Source organism: Lolium perenne, chromosome 6 (genome assembly GCF_019359855.2).
Source record: "Lolium perenne isolate Kyuss_39 chromosome 6, Kyuss_2.0, whole genome shotgun sequence".
NCBI lineage: Eukaryota > Viridiplantae > Streptophyta > Magnoliopsida > Poales > Poaceae > Lolium > Lolium perenne.
Window position 1 is genome coordinate 114,303,215 of NC_067249.2, and position 16,456 is coordinate 114,319,670.

Consider the following 16,456-nt stretch of genomic DNA (forward strand, 5'->3'; position numbering starts at 1 on the left):
AAACCAAAAACCACTTCTCTTCATGCATGCTTGACTTCATAAGACAGAGTTTAGGGTTAGGGGTAGCTAGATACAGGTTTTTTCTGGTTTGAATATGTCTAGACCTTGTTTATCAACTTAATTGAATGCTTACTATATGACATAAGAAGACTATGTGCCTTGGTTTTTCATTTATTTTGATTTATTTTGATTTTTTATGCCCATTTGAATCTTGGTCAAGTCCTAGGTTTGACCATGATTTAAACAAGTTTAAAACATAAATATGAAAAATTAAGCATATATCCTTCTTAGTCACTCCAAAATGTAGCTATTGGGAGGGTTTTTGAAATTTCCATGTTTGAAACCAAAAACCACATCTCTTCACGCTTGACTTCATAAGTCAGAGTTTAGGGATAGGGGGTAGATACATGATTTTTCTGGTTGAATATGTCTAAACCTTGTTTATCAACTTGAATGCTTACTATATGACATACAAAGACTATTTGCTAACGGAGGGAGTAAGCACTCTAGCTATGAAAAGTACCAAACGATGCATACCAAAATGATTATTTAGAGGAATACTAGTTCGGATTATATAATTTTATATTAGCAGGCCAAAATCGAACCCCGTAGTTGGATTTTCAGAAATTGATCCGTAGTACTGGGCAAAACCCTAGTTTAGCTTATTTAATAATAGATTCGTAGGTCGATTTTTTACGTTATTATTATTATTACTAGGAGACGAAGGGAGAGCAGTCACGGGGCCCCACTTATTTATGGTGTCTATCCTTTTTCTGGTGATGTTGGATTGTGCAGGGTTGTCGGTGCGCAGGGGTGCGAGCGAGCGAGAAAGGCCGAAATGAGAGAGATGTTTTTTTAGAGGGACAACCGAAGGATCCTGAAGGACCCAGATTTCCAATACGCATCAGAGCGCAGTTTACAGCAGGACACAAAATAAACAGGAAATTACGTCTAAATCCCTAAGATTTACATGGTAGACCCCAGGCTGAAAGCAAGAAATGCGATCGGGTCCTTAACAGCCACGTCCGGATTGATCCTCGTCACAGCCGGGGACGAACCACTTGGCGCGACCAAATCGCCATGGCTACAGAGTCTGCACACCATGGCCTACAAGCTGAGCTAGAAACGACCTGCCAAAACCGGCAGCCAACGGAGGTGGATAATTGGAGAGATGGAGAGAGAGAGAGAGAGAGAGAGTGTGTGTGTGTGTGTTGATGCCTCTCTCTTGACAAAGAAGATGGCTGGGAGTTTGCCTACCTAGCGTACGTGACTTGTGCTCACTGAAGTGTGGGACCTCACGCATGGGAACCACACGTAAGTGACAGACTTGTTGCTCTAATAACTCGGGTGATTATTATACTGTATTAGTACATAGTTTCCTATGGATCCTTCTTAGTCACTCCAAAATGAAGCTCTTTGGGAGGGTTTTTGAAATTTCCATGTTTCAAACAAAAAAACCACATATCTTCATGCGCTTGACTTCATGAGACAGAGTTTAGGGTTAGGGGGTAGATACATGATTTCTCTGGTTTGAATATGTCTAGACCTTGTTTATCAACTTAATTGAATGCTTACTATATGACATAAGAAGACTATGTGCCTTGATTTTACATTTTTTAAAATTATGCCTATTTGAATCTTGGTCAAATCCTAGGTTTGACCATGATTGAAACAAGTTTAAAACATGAATATGAAAAATTAAGCATGTATCCTTCGTAGTCACTCCAAAATGAAGCTCTTGAGAGGTTTTTTTTTTGAAATTTCCATGTTTGAAACCAAAAAACCACGTACTAAACTTCATGCTTGTCTTCATAAGACAGAGTTTGGGGTTAGGGGTAGCTTGTTGATACATGATTTTTCTGGTTTGAATATGTCTAGACCTTGTCTATCAACTTAATTGAATGCTTACTAGATGACATAACATGACTATGTGCATTGGTTTTTCATTTTATTGTTTTTTTTTATTTTTATGCCCATTTGAATCTTGGTCAAATTTTTATGCCCATGATTTAAACAAGTTTAAAACATGAATATGAAAAATTAAGCATCTATCCTTCTTAGTCACTCCAAAATGTAGCTCTTGGGAGGGTTTTTGAAATTTCCATGCTTCAAACCAAAAACCACTTATCTTCATGCATGCTTGACTTCATGAGACAGAGTTTAGGGTTAGGGGGTACATACATGATTTTCCTGGTTTGAATATGTCTAGACCTTGTTTATCAACTTAATTGAATGCTTACTATATGACATAAGAAGACCTTGGTTTTTCAATTTTTAATTTTTTTTAATTTGTATGCTAATTTGAATCTTGGTCAAATCCTATGTTTGACCAAGATTTGAACAAGTTTAAATCATGAATATGAAAAATTAAGCATCTATCCTTCTTAGTCACTCCAAAATGTAGCTCTTGGGAGGGTTTTTGAAATTTCCATGTTTGAAACCCAAAACAACTTCTCTTCATGCTTGACTTCATAAGACAGAGTTTAGGGTTAGGGGTAGATACATGATTTGTCTGGTTTGAACACGTCTAGACCTTGTTTATCAACTTTAATGCTTACTATATGACATAAGAAGACTATGTGCTTTGGTTTTTCATTTTTCTGATTTTTTTATTTTTGATGCCCATTTGAATCTTGGTCAAATCCTAGGTTTGACCAAGATTTAAACAAGTTTAAAACATGAAACTGAAAAGGGAAGCATTTATCCTTCTTAGTCACTCTAAATGAAGTTTTTGGGAGGTTTTTTGAAATTTCCATGTTTGAAACCCAAAACCACTTCTCTTCATGCTTGACTTCATAAGACATAGTTTAGGGTTAGGGGTAGATACATGATTTGTATGGTTTGAATATGTCTAGACCTTGTTTATCAACTTGAATGCTTACTATATGACGTAAGAAAACTACGTATGTGCTTTGGTTTTTCATTTTTCTGTTTTTTTGTTTAATTTTCCGCCCATTTGAATCTCTTTCAAATCCTAGGTTTGACCAAGATTTAAACAAGTTTAACACGTGAAAACGAAAAGGTAAGCATGGATCCTTCTTAGTCACTCCAAAATGTACCAATTGATAGATGTGTTAACTTTGCTTCATGGAAAACATAATGTCATGCAAATGAGTTAACTTGGATTTCCTACCCTTAAATCCATAGGAAACTTTGTTCTAATCGAAAAGTGTATTTGGCACATGAGCACCAATGCTCCTGATTTTTAAAAATCATATTTTTCTTATTTGAAAAAATATGAAATTAAATACCCACATACATATAAACATTCTGAAGGTACGGTAGAAATTTTGAAGAAAACTATGTTATATTTTAAGCTATACAAAAAAGATAAATTTCTGACAAATATATACCTCTATACGTAGCCACAAATTTGTTTTTTTCTTGTAGCTCAAAATACAATGCAATTTCTACCGAAACTTTGCATGAATATTCAGAATATGTGTATGTATTCATGGAATAAATGTGATGATTTTTTGAAATGCAGAAAATCAGCTTTCAAATATTTTAAAAATTGAGAGCACTGGTGCTCATGTGCACCAAATTTGCTTCCTGTTCTAATGCACTATAATAATCAACCGAGTTTTTACACTAACAGGTCTACGTGTGGTGCCCATGCGTGAGGTCCCACATTTCAGTGAGCACAAGTCACGTGCAATTGGTACGCAAACTCCCAGCCATTTTCTTTGTTAAGAGAAGACGCATCAGGATGCGTATTGGAAGTCTCTGGGTCCTTCAGGATCCTTCGTTTGTCCCTCTCACAAAAAAAACAAATCTCTCATTCTCGGCCTCGCTCGACTCGCTCGCTCGCTCGCACCTCCTGCTCACTGACAAACCCTGCACAATAGTCAACATCATCACCCGAAAAAGGGGAGACACCATAATGCTCTCCCTCCTTCTTCTCTCCTTCCGAGTGATCCCTCTTCCTCCGAGTTTCACTCGACGGGAAAACACATATGTGCTGCATAGTAGAGTAATAATAAAAAGGTACGTAGAAAAATCGACCTACGAATCTATAATTAAATAGGTTAAACTAGGGTTTTGCCCAGTACTACAGATCAAGGTTCAAAAAAATCCAACTACGGGGTTCGAACAACCCCATTTCCAATCAAAGAATTTTTTCGACGTCATCCAAATGGCCTCAAACTATATATAGCATGGGCGGATCCAGACTATAGCCAAGGGGGGCAGCCGCCCCACTCAATTTTCTGAAACCTTGTAATATGTTAAGCTAAAGGCTGGTTTGCCCGCACTTAGAAATGATATTTGCATCACTTATCATATGTTTGCCCACTTGAATCTTGTCAAATCCTAAGTTTGACCATGATTTAAACAAGTTTAAAAAATGAATATGAAGAATTAAGGATGTATCCTTCGTAGTCACTCCAAAATGAAGCTCGATCTTGAGAGGGTTTTTGAAATTTCCATGTTTGAAACCAAAAAACCACGTACTTCTCTTCATGCTTGACTTCATAAGACAGAGTTTGGGGTTAGGGGTAGCTTGATACATGATTTTTCTCGTTTGAATATGTCTAGACCTTGTTTATCAACTTAATTGAATGCTTACTATATATATGACATAAGAAGACTATGTGCATTGGTTTTTCATTTTATTGTTTTTTTTAAATTTTATGCCCATTTGAATCTTGGTCAAATCCTAGGTTTGACCATGATTTAAACAAGTTGAAAACATGAATATGAAAAATTATGCATATATCCTTCTTAGTCACTCCAAAATGAAGCTCTTGGGAGGGTTTTTGAAATTTCCATGTTTGAAACCAAAAACCACATATCTTCATGCTTGACTTCATGAGACAGAGTTTATGGTTAGGGGGTGGAAACATGATTTCTCTGGTTTGAATATATGTAGACCTTGTTTATCAACTTTATTGAATGCTTACTATGTGACATAAGATGACTATGTGCATTGGTTTTTCATTTTATTCCTTTTTTTGAATTTTTATGCCCATTTGAATCTTGGTCAAATCCTAGGTTTGACTATGATTTAAACAAGTTTAAAACATGAATATGAAAAATTAAGGATGTATCCTTCGTAGTCACTCCAAAATGAAGCTCGATCTTGAGAGGGTTTTTGAAATTTCCATGTTTTAAACCAAAAAACCACGTACTTCTCTTCATGCTTGACTTCATAAGACAGAGTTTGGGGTTAGGAGTAGCTTGATACATAAATTTTCTGGTTTGAATATGTCTAGACATTGTTTATCAACTTAATTGAATGTTTACTAGATGACATAAGATGACTATGTGCATTGGTTTTTCATTTTTTTTGAATTTTTATGCCCATTTGAATCTTGGTCAAATCCTAGGTTAATTTGACTATGATTTAATCAAGTTTAAAACATGAATATGAAAAATTAAGCATCTATCCTTCTTAGTCACTCCAATATGTAGCTCTTGGGAGGGTTTTTGAAATTTCCATGCTTGAAACCAAAAACCACTTCTCTTCATGCATGCTTGACTTCATAAGACAAAGTTTAGGGTTAGGGGTAGATACATGATTTTCCTGCTAGTTTGAATATATCTAGACCTTGTTTATCAATTTAAATGAATGCTTACTATATGACATGAGCAGACCTTGGTTTTAATTTTTTATACCCTTTTGAATCTTCGTCAAATCCTAGGTTTGTTGGCCAAGATTTGAACAAGTTTAAAACATGAATATGAAAAAGTAAGCATGTATGCTTCTTAAGTCACTCCAAAATGAAGCTCTTGGGAGGGTTTTTGAAAATTCCATGTTTGAAACTAAAAACCACTTCTCTTCATGCATGCTTGACTTCATAAGACAAAGTTTAGGGTTAGGGGTAGATACATGATTTTCCTGCTAGTTTGAATATATCTAGACCTTGTTTATCAATTTAAATGAATGCTTACTATATGACATGAGCAGACCTTGGTTTTAATTTTTAATACCCATTTGAATCTTCGTCAAATCCTAGGTTTGTTGACCAAGATTTGAACAAGTTTAAAACATGAATATGAAAAAGTAAGCATGTATGCTTCTTAAGTCACTCCAAAATGAAGCTCTTGGGAGGGTTTTTGAAAATTCCATGTTTGAAACTAAAAACCACTTCTCTTCATGCATGCTTGACTTCATAAGACAGAGTTTAGGGCTAGGGGGTAGATACATGATTTTCCTGGTTTGAATATGTCTAGACCTTGTTTATCAACTTAATTGAATGCTTACTATATAACATAAGAAGACCTTGTTTTTTTTGAATTTTTATATACCCATTTGAATCTTGGTCAAATCCTTGGTTCCACCAAGATTTGAATAAGTTAAAAACATGAATATGAAGAAGTAAGCATGTATGCTTCTTAGTCACTTCAAAATGAAGCTCTTGGGAGGGTTTTCGAATTTCCATGTTCGAAACCAAAAACCACATATCTTCATGCTTGACTTCATGAAACAGAGTTTAGGGTTAGGGGGTAGATACATGATTTTTCTTGTTTGAATATGTCTAGACCTTGTTTATCATCTTAATTGAATGCTTACTATATGACATAAGAAGACCTTGTTTTTCAATTTTTCGTTTTTTTTAATTTGTATGCCCATTTGAATCTTGGTCAAATCCTATGTTTGACCAAGATTTGAACAAGTTTAAAACATGAATATGAAAAAGTAAGCATGTATGCTTCTTAAGTCACTCCAAAATGAAGCTCTTGGGAGGGTTTTTGAAATTTCCATGTTTGAAACTAAAAACCACTTCTCTTCATGCTTGACTTCATAAGTTAGGGTTTAGGGATATATAGGGGGTAGATACATGATTTTTCTGGTTTGAATATGTCTAGACCTTGTTTATCAACTTAATTGAATGCTTACTATATGACATAAGAAGACTATGTGCCGTGATTTTTCATTTTTTAAATTATGCCCATTTGAATCTTGGTCAAATCCTAGGTTTGACCATGATTTAAACAAGTTTAAAACATGAATATGAAAATTAACCATGTATCCTTCTTAGTCACTCCAAAATGAAGCTCTTTGGGAGGGTTTTTGAAATTTCCATGTTTGAAACCAAAAACCACATATCTTCATGCGCTTGACTTCATGAGACAGAGTTTAGGGTTAGGGGGTAGATACATGATTTCTCTGGTTTGAATATGTCTAGACCTTGTTTATCAACTTAATTGAATGCTTACTATATGACATAAGAAAACTATGTGCTTTATTTTTAATTTTTTTAATTTTTCCCATTTGAATCTTGGTCAAATCCTAGGTTTGACCATGATTTAAACAAGTTTAAAACATGAATATGAAAAATTAAGGATGTATCCTTCGTAGTCACTCCAAAATGAAGCTCAATCTTGAGAGGGTTTTTGAAATTTCCATGTTTTAAACCAAAAAAACCACGTACTTCTCTTCATGCTTGACTTCATAAGACAGAGTTTGGGGTTAGGAGTAGCTTGATACATAAATTTTCTGGTTTGAATATGTCTAGACATTGTTGATACGTCTCCAACGTATCGATAATTTCTTATGTTCCATGCCACATTATTGATGTTATCTACATGTTTTATGCACACTTTATGTCATATTCGTGCATTTTCTGGAACTAACCTATTAACAAGATGCTTGAAGTGCCGATTCTTTGTTTTCTGCTGTTTTTGGTTTCAGAAATCCTAGTAAGGAAATATTCTCGGAATTGGACGAAATCAAAGCCCAGGGGCCTATTTTTCCACGAAGCTTCCAGAAGTCCGAAGATGAGACGAAGAGGGGCCACGGGGTGGCCAAACCCTAGGGCGGCGCGGCCCCACCCCTGGCCGCGCCGGCCTATGGTGTGGGCCCCCCGTGCCGCCTCTTGACTTGCCCTTCCGCCTACTTGAAGCCTCCGTGACGAAACCCCGATCGAGAGCCACGATACGGAAAACCTTCCAGAGACGCCGCCAACGCCGATCCCATCTCGGGGGATCCAGGAGATCGCCTCCGGCACCCTGCCGGAGAGGGGAATCATCTCCCGGAGGACTCTACGCCGCCATGGTCGCCTCCGGTGTGATGTGTGAGTAGTCTACCCCTGGACTATGGGTCCATAGCAGTAGCTAGATGGTTGTCTTCTCCCCATTGTGCTATCATTGTCGGATCTTGTGAGCTGCCTAACATGATCAAGATCATCTATCTGTAATTCTATATGTTGCGTTTGTTGGGATCCGATGAATAGAGAATACTTGTTATGTTGATTATCAAAGTTATATCTACGTGTTATTTATGATCTTGCATGCTTTCCGTTACTAGTAGATGCTCTGGCCAAGTAGATGCTTGTAACTCCAAGAGGGAGTACTTATGCTCGATAGTGGGTTCATGCCTGCATTGACACCTGGGGCAGTGATGAGAAAGTTCTAAGGTTGTGTTGTGCTGTTGCCACTAGGGATAAAACATTGATGCTATGTCTAAGGATGTAGTTGTTGATTACATTACGCACCATACTTAATGCAATTGTCTGTTGCTTTGCAACTTAATACCTGGAGGGGTTCGGATGATAACTTTGAAGGTGGACTTTTTAGGCATAGATGCAGTTGGATGGCGGTCTATGTACTTTGTCGTAATGCCCAATTAAATCTCACTATACTCATCATGATATGTATGTGCATGGTCATGCTCTCTTTATTTGTCAATTGCCCAACTGTAATTTGTTCACCCAACATGCTGTTTGTCTTATGGGAGAGACACCTCTAGTGAACTGTGGACCCCGGTCCAATTCTCCTTACTGAAATACAATCTACTGCAATACTTGTTCTACTGTTTTCTGCAAACAATCATCTTCCACACAATACGGTTAATCCTTTGTTACAGCAAGCCGGTGAGATTGACAACCTCACTGTTTCGTTGGGGCAAAGTACTTTGGTTGTGTTGTGCAGGTTCCACGTTGGCGCCGGAATCCCTGGTGTTGCGCCGCACTACATCTCGCCGCCATCAACCTTCAACGTGCTTCTTGACTCCTACTGGTTCGATAAACCTTGGTTTCTTACTGAGGGAAACTTGCTGCTGTACGCATCACACCTTCCACTTGGGGTTCCCAACGAGCGTGTGCTTTACGCGTCATCAAGCTAAATTTCTGGCGCCGTTGCCGGGGAACTGAAGAAAAGAAGACTTTTACCTCCCACGTCAACTACACGCCAGCAAGTAAATTTCTGGCGCCGTTGCCGGGGAGATCAAGACACGCTGCAAGGGGAGTCTCCACTTCTCAATCTCTTTACTTTGTTTTTGTCTTGCTTAGTTTTATTTACTACTTTGTTTGCTGCACTAAATCAAAATACAAAAAAATTAGTTGCTAGTTTTACTTTATTTGCTATCTTGTTTGCTATATCAAAAACACAAAAAAATTAGTTACTTGCATTTACTTTATCTAGTTTGTTTTATTTACTATTGCTAAAATGGCCAACGCTGAAAATACTAAGTTGTGTGACTTCACAACCACAAATAATAATGATTTCTTATTCACACCCATTGCTCCACCTGCTACTACAGCAGAATTCTTTGAAATTAAACCTGCTTTACTGAATCTTGTTATGCGAGAGCAATTTTCTGGTGTTAGTTCTGATGATGCTGCTGCCCATCTTAATAATTTTGTTGAACTATGTGAAATGCAAAAATATAAAGATGTAGATGGTGATATTATTAAACTAAAATTGTTCCCTTTCTCATTAAGAGGAAGAGCTAAAGATTGGTTGTTATCTCTGCCTAAGAATAGTATTGATTCATGGACTAAATGCAAGGATGCTTTTATTGGTAGATATTATCCCCCTGCTAAAATTATATCTTTGAGGAGTAGCATAATGAATTTTAAACAATTAGATACTGAACATGTTGCTCAAGCTTGGGAAAGAATGAAATCTCTGGTTAAAAATTGCCCAACCCATGGACTGACTACTTGGATGATCATCCAAACCTTCTATGCAGGACTAAATTTTTCTTCACGGAATTTATTGGATTCAGCTGCTGGAGGTACCTTTATGTCCATCACTCTTGGTGAAGCAACAAAGCTTCTTGATAATATGATGATCAACTACTCTGAATGGCACACGGAAAGAGCTCCACAAGGTAAGAAGGTAAATTCTGTCGAAGAAACCTCTTCCTTGAGTGATAAGATTGATGCTATTATGTCTATGCTTGTGAATGATAGGACTAATATTGATCCTAATAATGTTCCATTAGCTTCATTGGTTGCACAAGAAGAACATGTTGATGTAAACTTCATTAAAAATAATAATTTCAACAACAATGCTTACCGGAACAATTCTAGTAACAACTATAGGCCATATCCTTATAATAGTGGCAACGGCTATGCTAATTCTTATGGGAATTCTTACAACAATAATAGGAGTTCACCCCCTGGACTTGAAGCCATGCTTAAAGAATTTATTAGTACACAAACTGCTTTTAACAAATCTGTTGAAGAAAAGCTTGGGAAAATTAATATACTTGCTTCTAAAGTCGATAGTCTTGCTGCTGATGTTGATCTTTTGAAATCAAAAGTTTTGCCTAATGAAAATCATCATAATAAAATTGTTACTACAGCAAATGCCATTCAAGTTAGAATTAATGAGAATATAAGATTAATGGCTGAACTGCGTGCTAGGTGGGATAGAGAAGAAAATGAAAAACTAGCTAAAGAGAAGAATGTAGCTAAAGTTTGGACTATTACCACCACTAGTAATGCTAATGCTACACATGTTGCTGCACCTCCTACTAATACTAATAAAAGAATTGGTGTTAGCAATGTTTCCACTTCTAATGCAAAGCGAAAAACTGCACGAAATCGCCAAAATCATTAAACTGCCTGTGATAAAGCTGCTGAATTTTTTTTCAACATTGGGGATGATGATCCCATTGCTTTAGATTGTAATGGTTTGAATTTTGATGATTGCCACATCTCTGAAGTTATAAAGTTCTTGCAAAAACTTGCTAAAAGTCCTAATGCTAGTGCTATAAATTTGGCTTTTACACATCATATTACAAATGCTCTCATAAAAGCTAGAGAAGAGAAACTAGAGCGTGAAGCCTCTATTCCTAAAAAGCTAGAGGATGGTTGGGAGCCCATCATTAAGATGAAGGTTAAAGATTTTGACTGTAATGCTTTATGTGATTTTGGTGCAAGTATTTCTGTTATGCCTAAGAAAATTTATAATATGCTTGACTTGCCACCGCTGAAAAATTGTTATTTGGATGTTAATCTTGCTGATCATTCTAAAAAGAAACCTTTGGGTAAGGTTGATAATGTTCGCATTACCGTTAACAATAACCTTGTCCCCGTTGATTTTGTTGTCTTGGATATTGAATGCAATGCATCTTGTCCCATTATATTGGGAAGACCTTTTCTTCGAACTGTGGGTGCTATCATTGATATGAAGGAAGGTAATATAAAATATCAATTTCCTCTCAAGAAAGGTATGGAACACTTCCCTAGAAAGAGAATGAAGTACCCTTTTGATTCTATTATGAGAACAAATTATGATGTTGACACTTCGTCTCTTGATAATACTTGATACACACTTTCTGCGCCTAGCTGAAAGGCGTTAAAGAAAAGCGCTTATGGGAGACAACCCATGTTTTTACCTACAGTACTTTGTTTTTATTTTGTGTCTTGGAAGTTGTTTACTACTGTAGCAACATCTCCTTATCTTAGTTTTGTGTTTTGTTGTGCCAAGTTAAGCCGTTGATAGAAAAGTAAGTACTAGATTTGGATTACTGCACAGTTCCAGATTTCTTTGCTGTCACGAATCTGGGTCCACCTCCCTGTAGGTAGCTCAGAAAATTAAGCCAATTTACGTGCATGATTCTCAGATATGTACGCAACTTTCATTCAATTTGAGCATTTTCATCTGAGCAAGTCTGGTGCCATTTTAAAATTCGTCAATACGAACTGTTCTGTTTTGACAGATTCTGCCTTTTATTTCGCATTGCCTCTTTTGCTATGTTGGATGAATTTCTTTGATCCACTAATGTCCAGTAGCATTATGCAATGTCCAGAAGTGTTAAGAATGATTGTGTCACCTCTGAATATGTCAATTTATATTGTGCACTAACCCTCTAATGAGTTGTTTCGAGTTTGGTGTGGAGGAAGTTTTCAAGGATCAAGAGAGGAGTATGATGCAACATGATCAAGGAGAGTGAAAGCTCTAAGCTTGGGGATGCCCCGGTGGTTCACCCCTGCATATATCAAGAAGACTCAAGCGTCTAAGCTTGGGGATGCCCAAGGCATCCCCTTCTTCATCGACAACATTATCAGGTTCCTCCCCTGAAACTATATTTTTATTCCATCACATCTTATGTGCTTTTTCTTGGAGCGTCGGTTTGTTTTTGTTTTTTGTTTTGTTTGAATAAAATGGATCCTAGCATTCACTTTATGGGAGAGAGACACGCTCCGCTGTAGCATATGGACAAGTATGTCCTTGGTTTCTACTCATAGTATTCATGGCGAAGTTTCTTCTTCGTTAAATTGTTATATGGTTGGAATTGGAAAATGATACATGTAGTAATTGCTATAAATGTCTTGGGTAATGTGATACTTGGCAATTGTTGTGCTCATGATTAAGCTCTTGCATCATATGCTTTGCACCCATTAATGAAGAAATACATAGAGCATGCTAAAATTTGGTTTGCATATTTGGTTTCTCTAAGGTCTAGATAATTTCTAGTATTGAGTTTGAACAACAAGGAAGACGGTGTAGAGTCTTATAATGTTTTCAATATGTCTTTTATGTGAGTTTTGCTGCACCGGTTCATCCTTGTGTTTGTTTCAAATAAGCCTTGCTAGCCTAAACCTTGTATCGAGAGGGAATACTTCTCATGCATCCAAAATACTTGAGCCAACCACTATGCCATTTGTGTCCACCATACCTACCTACTACATGGTATTTTCCGCCATTCCAAAGTAAATTGCTTGAGTGCTACCTTTAAAATTCCATCATTCACCTTTGCAATATATAGCTCATGGGACAAATAGCTTAAAAACTATTGTGGTATTGAATATGTAATTATGCACTTTATATCTTATTAAGTTGCTTGTTGTGCGATAACCATGTTTACTGGGGACGCCATCAACTTTTCATTGTTGAATTTCATGTGAGTTGCTATGCATGTTCGTCTTGTCTGAAGTAAGGGCGATCTACACTGAGTTGAATGGTTTGAGCATGCATATTGTTAGAGAAGAACATTGGGCCGCTAACTAAAGCCATGATCCATGGTGGAAGTTTCAGTTTTGGACAAACATCCTCAAATCTCTAATGAGAAAAGAATTAATTGTTGTTGAATGCTTAAAACATTAAAAGAGGAGTCCATTATCTGTTGTCTATGTTGTCCAGGTATGGATGTCTAAGTTGAGAATAATCAAAAGCGAGAAATCCAAATGCGAGCTTTCTCCTTAGACCTTTGTACAGGCGGCATAGAGGTACCCCTTTGTGATACTTGGTTAAAGCATATGTATTGCGGTGATAATCCAGGTAGTCCAAGCTAATTAGGACAAGGTGCGGGCACTATTGGTACACTATGCATGAGGCTTGCAACTTATAGGATATAATTTACATGATGCATATGCTTTATTACTACCGTTGACAAAATTGTTTCATGTTTTCAAAATCAAAGCTCTAGCACAAATATAGCAATCGATGCTTTTCCTCTATGGAGGACCATTCTTTTACTTTCAATGTTGAGTCAGTTCACCTATTTCTCTCCACCTCAAGAAGCAAACACTTGTGTGAACTGTGCATTGATTCCTACATACTTGCTTATTGCACTTATTATATTACTCTATGTTGACAATATCCATGAGATATACATGTTACAAGTTGAAAGCAACCGCTGAAACTTATTCTTCTTTTGTGTTGCTTCAATGCCTTTACTTTGAATTATTGCTTTATGAGTTAACTCTTATGCAAGACTTATTGATGCTTGTCTTGAAGTGCTATTCATGAAAAGTCTTTGCTATATGATTCACTTGTTTACTCATGTCATATACATTGTTTTGATCGCTGCATTCACTACATATGTTTTACAAATAGTATGATCAAGATTATGATGGCATGTCACTCCAGAAATTATCTGTGTTATCGTTTTACCTACTCGGGACGAGCAGAACTAAGCTTGGGGATGCTGATACGTCTCCAACGTATCGATAATTTCTTATGTTCCATGCCACATTATTGATGTTATCTACATGTTTTATGCACACTTTATGTCATATTCGTGCATTTTCTGGAACTAACCTATTAACAAGATGCCGAAGTGCCGATTCTTTGTTTCATTGCTGTTTTTGGTTTCAGAAATCCTAGTAAGGAAATATTCTCGGAATTGGACGAAATCAAAGCCCAGGGGGCCTATTTTTCCACGAAGCTTCCGTAAGTCCGAAGATGAGACGAAGAGGGGCCACGGGTGGCCAAACCCTAGGCGGCGCGGCCCCACTCCCGGCCGCGCCGGCCTATGGTGTGGGCCCCCGTGCCGCCTCTTGACTTGCCCTTCCGCCTACTTAAAGCCTCCGTGACGAAACCCCCGCACGAGAGCCACGATACGGAAAACCTTCCAGAGACGCCGCCAACGCCGATCCCATCTCGGGGATCCAGGAGATCGCCTCCGGCACCCTGCCGGAGAGGGGAATCATCTCCGGAGGACTCTACGCCGCCATGGTCGCCTCCGGTGTGATGTGTGAGTAGTCTACCCCCTGGACTATGGGTCCATAGCAGTAGCTAGATGGTTGTCTTCTCCCCATTGTGCTATCATTGTCGGATCTTGTGAGCTGCCTAACATGATCAAGATCATCTATCTGTAATTCTATATGTTGCGTTTGTTGGGATCCGATGAATAGAGAATACTTGTTATGTTGATTATCAAAGTTATATCTACGTGTTATTTATGATCTTGCATGCTTTCCGTTACTAGTAGATGCTCTGGCCAAGTAGATGCTTGTAACTCCAAGAGGGAGTACTTATGCTCGATAGTGGGTTCATGCCCGCATTGACACCGGGACAAAGTGTGAAAGTTCTAAGGTTGTGTTGTGATGTTGCCACTAGGGATAAAACATTGATGCTATGTCTAAGGATGTAGTTGTTGATTACATTACGCACCATACTTAATGCAATTGTCTGTTGCTTTGCAACTTAATACTGGAGGGGGTTCGGATGATAACCTGAAGGTGGACTTTTTAGGCATAGATGCAGTTGGATGGCGGTCTATGTACTTTGTCGTAATGCCCAATTAAATCTCACTATACTCATCATGATATGTATGTGCATGGTCATGCTCTCTTTATTTGTCAATTGCCCAACTGTAATTTGTTCACCCAACATGCTGTTTGTCTTATGGGAGAGATACCTCTAGTGAACTGTGGACCCCGGTCCAATTCTCTCATCCGAAATACAATCATCGTAATACTTGTTCTCTGTTTTACGCAAACAATCATCTTCCACACAATACGGTTAATCCTTTGTTACAGCAAGCCGGTGAGATTGACAACCTCACTGTTTCGTTGGGGCAAAGTACTTTGGTTGTGTTGTGCAGGTTCCACGTTGGCGCCGGAATCCCTGGTGTTGCGCCGCACTACATCTCGCCGCCATCAACCTTCAACGTGCTTCTTGACTCCTACTGGTTCGATAAACCTTGGTTTCTTACTGAGGGAAACTTGCTGCTGTACGCATCACACCTTCCACTTGGGGTTCCCAACGAGCGTGTGCTTTACGCGTCATCAATTGTTTATCAACTTAATTGAATGCTTACTAGATGACATAAGATGACTATGTGCATTGGTTTTTCATTTTTTTTTGAATTTTTATGCCCATTTGAATCTTGGTCAAATCCTAGGTTAATTTGACTATGATTTAATCAAGTTTAAAACATGAATATGAAAAATTAAGCATCTATCCTTCTTAGTCACTCCAATATGTAGCTCTTGGGAGGGTTTTTGAAATTTCCATGCTTGAAACCAAAAACCACTTCTCTTCATGCATGCTTGACTTCATAAGACAAAGTTTAGGGTTAGGGGTAGATACATGATTTTCCTGCTAGTTTGAATATATCTAGACCTTGTTTATCAATTTAAATGAATGCTTACTATATGACATGAGCAGACCTTGGTTTTAATTTTTTATACCCTTTTGAATCTTCGTCAAATCCTAGGTTTGTTGACCAAGATTTGAACAAGTTTAAAACATGAATATGAAAAGTAAGCATGTATGCTTCTTAAGTCACTCCAAAATGAAGCTCTTGGGAGGGTTTTTGAAAATTCCATGTTTGAAACTAAAAACCACTTCTCTTCATTCATGCTTGACTTCATAAGACAAAGTTTAGGGTTAGGGGTAGATACATGATTTTCCTGCTAGTTTGAATATATCTAGACCTTGTTTATCAATTTAAATGAATGCTTACTACATGACATGAGCAGACCTTGGTTTTAATTTTTAATACCCATTTGAATCTTCGTCAAATCCTAGGTTTGTTGACCAAGATTTG